Genomic DNA, 5581 nt, shown 5'->3' with positions numbered 1-5581 from the left:
CGCCCCGCCCTCCGCGGAGATCCCGGGCCCGCCCCGCGCCGAGAGGCAGGCCCCGCCCCCCGCGGGCAGCGTGGTCCCGCCCCCGCCGAGCCTCAGGACCCCGCCCCGCGGACAGCGTGGTCCCGCCCCCGCCGAGCGGCCAGGCCCCGCCCCCACGAGCAACGTGCTCCCGCCTCCCGCCGAAGCGCAAGACCCCGCCCCCCATGGGCAGTTTGGTCCCGCCCTCGCCGAGCCGCAAGACCCCGCCCCACGGACAGCTTGGTCCCGCCCCCGCCGAGCCGCCAGGCCCCGCCCCCGAGGAGATCTGGGCTCTGCTTGCCGCGCGGACCTCGGCCACGGAAGGTCCCCACCCGCCCGGGTCCTGCGGCCGCTCCACCCGCGGGTTCCTGGCCTGTCCCCGCAGCCTCATCGGCTCGTGTCGCGGGAGCTTTCAGAGAGTCAGGCGCGGACAAGGAGAGGGGTCAAACGGCCTCTATTTCGCTCCTGACGGAAGGGAAAGAAGTGGCCAGAGAGACGACCCCGAGTGTTAGCCCCGAGCGTGGGCCCGGACCCCTGGGCTGCAGGCCGGCTGCCACGCCGAGCAGCGGGAAAAGGGCGACCTTCCAGGAACTGAGCCCGGCGAGGTACCCAGCCCACCAGCGAGATTCCAGAGCCCGCATCCTCTCTCCGAGGTGTAAGAACTGCTCTTAGGGCAGAAGGCAGGAGGGAGCTGGCCCTTTCCCGCCCTGTTTCTCCATCCGCTCCATCTGCCGGCTCCCAGGCCGACTCCGAGGGTTTTCCCATGGCTCAAACTCGAGTGCCCTCCACAGTGATGGCCAAGCACACCTGTGGTCTTTCGAAGGTTCCCTGGCACACCCTCCTCTGCCCTCGTCCCCGGGTCCCCTGAGAGCAGCGTGGCGTTTTTTTCCCCCTCTACATAATCCATACCCGAGCTTGGGCTGAGCCCAGGGAAGACACTTACAAGCTGGTATAATCAGAATTATAAGTGTAGCCAGCTCACACCTCCTCCGCTGCAGAGAGAAGGTCAAGGCTGGCTGCCCCCACCCCACAGGTGCGTTGTGGGGATTGGGGGATGGAGTACAGGGTGCCTGTGCCCGCACGCCCGCAGGCCGCGTGGTTAGGGCTCGGAGACACATTCTTGTCTGTGGCACACGTTAATAGACTATGAAACTGAAAAACAGTTTTAGTCGCTCTGCTGCTGCTGCTGCTGCTAAGTCGTTTCAGTCGTGTCCAACTCTGTGCGACCCCATAGACGGCAGCCCACCAGGCTCCGCCCTCAGTCGTGTCCAACTCTTTATGACCCCATGGACTGTGGCCCACCAGACAGTCCATGGGATTCTCCTTCTCCAGGGGATCTTCCCAATGCAGGGATTGAACCCGGGTCTCCCACATTGCAGGCAGACGCTTTACTGTCTGAGCCACTATAGCACAGTGTAAACACAACATTTACATGTGCTGCAAAACCGAAACATTCTTATCACTCATTTTATTATGACATTTGCTTTATTGAGGTGGTTTATGACCAGTTCAGTTCAGTTCAGTCGCTCAGTCGTTTCCAACTCTTTGCGACCCCGTGAATCACAGCACGCCAGGCCTCCCTGTCCATCACCAACTCCCAGAGTTTACCCAAACTCATGTCCATCGAGTCGGTGATGCCATCCAGCCCTCTCATCCTCTGTCGTCCCCTTCTCCTCCTGCCCCCAATCCCTCCCAGCATCAGGGTCTTTTCCAGTGAGTCAGCTCTTCGCATGAGGTGGCCAAAGTACTGGAGTTTCAGCTTCAGCATCATTCCTTCCAATGAACACCCAGGACTGATCTCCTTTAGGATGGACTGGTTGGATCTCCTTGCAGTCCAAGGGACTCTCAAGAGTCTTCTCCAACACCACAGTTCAAAAGCATCAATTCTTCTGCGCTCAGCTTTCTTTATAGTCCAACTCTCACATCCATACATGACTACAGGAAAAACCACAGCCTTAACTAGACGGGCCTTTGTTGGCAAAGTAATATCTCTGCTTTTGAATATGCTGTCTAGGTTGGTCATAACTTTCCTTCCAAGGAGTAAGCGTCTTTTAATTTCATGGCTGCAGTCACCATCTGCTGTGATTTTCGAGCCCCCCAAAATAAAGTCTGACACTGTTTCCACTGTTTCCCCATCTATTTCCCATGAACTGATGGGACAAGATGCCATGATCTTAATTTTCTGAACGTTGAGCTTTAAGCCAACTTTTTCACTCTCCTCTTCCACTTTCATCAAGAGGCTTTTTAGTTCCTCTTCACTTTCTGCTATAAGGGTGGTTGTCATCTGCATATCTGAGGTTATTGATATTTCTCCCGCAATCTTGATTCCAGATTGTGCTTCTTCCAGCCCAGCGTTTCTCATGATGTACTCTGCATATAAGTTAAATAAGCAGGGTGACAATATACAGCCTTGTGTCGGGAGCCAGCGTGAGGAATTCCACCCGTGACAAGGTCATGCGGCAGAGTTCTGATGGCAAGGCTAATCAGACCTCAGGTTTTCCCCCTGGAATTTCCTGGGCATCCACCCCCCAAAAAATAAGAATCTGCCTGCTTTTCCACTCTTCTGACAGTCTCTGGAAAAAGTCAATTCAGGGCTTTAGTCTTCTGCATTTGAAAGAGTGTTTCAATCCAAAAACCCCTCTGATGGCTTTCTAGCCTGCCTGCAGGACTCGTACAGCTGCGCATGTGATTGTTTGAGGCCTCCTGACCGCAGAAGGCACAGGAAGCTTAAAACATCCTAAGAATGTAAGGGCTTCCGAGGAGTCAACGTCATTAGAATAGGACTGATTAAAAGTTTCATTTGTTGAGCCAATACTTGCTGCCAAATTTTCATATCCTTTATTTTTAGATATAGTTGGTATATAGAAAAATAAGTAGTAGGCCTGGTATTAGCAACATTAGACCTTTGAGTTAAGCACCTTCTTTGTTATAACCCACTGCGCCTTTGTTCTATAGAGATGTGACTTTAGTGCTTTAAGGAGATGCAGATTAAAGAAAAACACTTCAGGGGAAACGAAATTAACATTCATTAACAAAGAGAGCCAAAAAGTGTTAACAAGCCTCTTGGCCAAAAGATAACGTAAATCACCTGAGACCTTTTGTATACAAAAAGATATACAGAGAGAGTCTGGGCTGTTAACACTACATCATTTTGTATTACCCATTGATCTCTATGTATAATCAAAAGTATAAAAGGCCTTAAAGGGCAATAGAAGGGGAGCCAGTCGCTGGACTGGTTTCCTCCGTGTCTCTTTACTTTAATTTCAGGCTGAATTTCCATCGGGGGTGCGGAGGCTCGCCAAGTCTACTTACTTGCCCTGGCTGTTAAGACCCGCGCGAAAGGGAGCCTAAGGCGAGGCACCCTTAGATATTCAAGCGAGCGCCGGTGGCCCAACGTAGATGGTGCAAATTCCTTGTCTGGAATTTTATTGGTCTTCCGTGTAATCCAAGCTATTCAGCCCTCTTTCTCCACTTAATCTTCCTACTACACTATTTCTTCCTAGTCTAATCTTATATTAATAAATAAATAAGTCTTTCCTCGCCGACTCCGTCCACCCTTTGAATTCCTTGGATCCACCGGGGCTGGACCCCGGCAGCCTTGACGTACTCCTTTTCCTGTTTGGAACCAGTCTGTTGTTCCATGTCCAGTTCTAACTGTTGCTTCCTGACCTGCATACAGGTTTCTCAAGAGGCAGGTCAGGTGGTCTGGTATTCCCATCTCTTTCAGAATTTTCCACAGTTTATTGTGATCCACACAGTCAAAGGCTTTGGCATAGTCAATAAAGCAGAAATAGATGTTTTTCTGGAACTCTCTTGCTTTTTCGATGATCCAGTGGATGTTGGCAATTTGATCTCTGGTTCCTCTGCCTTTTCTTAAACCAGCTTGAACATCAGGGAGTTCACGGTTCATGTATTGCTGAAGCCTGGCTTGGAGAATGTTGAGCATTACTTTACTAGCGTGTGAGATGAGTGCAGTTGTGCGGTAGTTGGAGCATTCTTTGGCATTGCCCTTCTTTGGGATTGGAAGGAAAACTGACCTTTTCCAGTCCTGTGGCCACTGCTGAGTTTTCCAAATGTGCTGCATACTGAGTGCACTTTAGTGTGTGAACGCTACACACTTTCACAGCATCGTCTTCCAGGGTTTGAAATCGCTCAGCTGGGACTCCGTTCCCTCCACTGGCCGTGCTCGCGGTGGTGCTCCCTTTCTGGTCTGTGGCCAGGCCCAGGCTGTCTCCCACATCTGCCTGCACTGCTGTGAAGCGTTTCGTGTGTGTGGGCTTCCCCTTCTATCTTCCTGACTCCATTTCAGCAGGTTTCCTTTTATCAATCTTCGCCACTTCCCCCTCTGCTCAGCGTCTCTCTGACAGCACGGCTGCTCAGGAATCAGGGCTGTTGTTTGTCTTTTGGCCTTTTGCCCCTTGATGCCAGGAAGGACCTTTCCTGGGTGCTGTGTCCCATGTCAGAGGGAAAGTGCACAGATTAGAAACCTATTGTGGTTACATTGTAGTGACAAGGATGGGTGGGAAGGAGAGCTCTCGGGTATTTCTCATCTAAAATCTGTTTATTAGAGTATTATTTATTAGTGAGTTCAGCACGGGCACACTCAAAACTGCAGAAACTAAACGAGCACTTTGGGATGACTGCAGGGGAAGAAACATGGAGTAATTAAATAGTATCTTTACCTCAAAAGACTGGAGCTACTTGTTTTATCAAAGAATACAGCCTGTGGGTTACAAATTCAAAGCCTATGAATTTGCATGAAAATCCTGAGTCAGTTTATAATCTGGATGAGACAGACTTCTGTGAATTCTGAACTTTCTAAGAGGCCTGATCTAGACCTCTTGTGAAAGCTGTGTCATCGGATATCATCAGCTGCAGCTCCAGGAAACCTACCTCAGGTCACCGAGAGTGTGCAGGTCTAGTCAGAACTGATGGCACAAGGGCGGCTTAGCAGCCCCTGATAAAGGCTTTTCCAGTGAACCCGAAAAGCATCCTTCTGGAGGTGTCTCTTCCGATAAAAGCAGCTTCCAGCTTGCAGTGCGTTAGGTTTAAGGCCTTCCTCTCCGGAGACTGCAAAAATTGCTCTACTAGAGCCTGGTTAATTTTAGTAGAAGCAATTGGGTGTTTACAATGTTGAAGAGCATCCCATCTGCCAAGTCTCCAGTAAGCCGTTAGGCAGTTCAAGAGGGGAGCAGCCGGAGCAGGTTTCCCTGGGTTGCATTTTGGGAGGGGAGACAGAGGAGGTAGGCACGCATTTTGTCAGTGTGAAGAGGATTCTGGAGGGCTTCTAGGGCATGGGAATGGAGAAGGTTAAAAAGGATCCCATGATTATGTATAGGGTGGCTTAGAGCAGAAAGGCAGTGGCAAGAATGACTCTGAGGCAAGGCGGTGTCCCCACGCCACAGGGTCCAGCTGTCAGCTGTAATACCTGATGGGCCGATGACAGTCCCCATGTTTTGGGGTGAGGATCCCACAGATATTCCCTTCTCTCCCACATACAAAAAGGACAAACAAAGCTGGTCATTCGGATGCTCAGGGGAAGGTGGTCTCAATATGCTTTCCT

Source organism: Oryx dammah, unplaced genomic scaffold (genome assembly GCF_014754425.2).
Source record: "Oryx dammah isolate SB20612 unplaced genomic scaffold, SCBI_Odam_1.1 HiC_scaffold_3, whole genome shotgun sequence".
Classification (NCBI taxonomy): Eukaryota; Metazoa; Chordata; class Mammalia; order Artiodactyla; family Bovidae; genus Oryx; species Oryx dammah.
Note: the sequence above shows the minus strand (reverse complement) of the source record.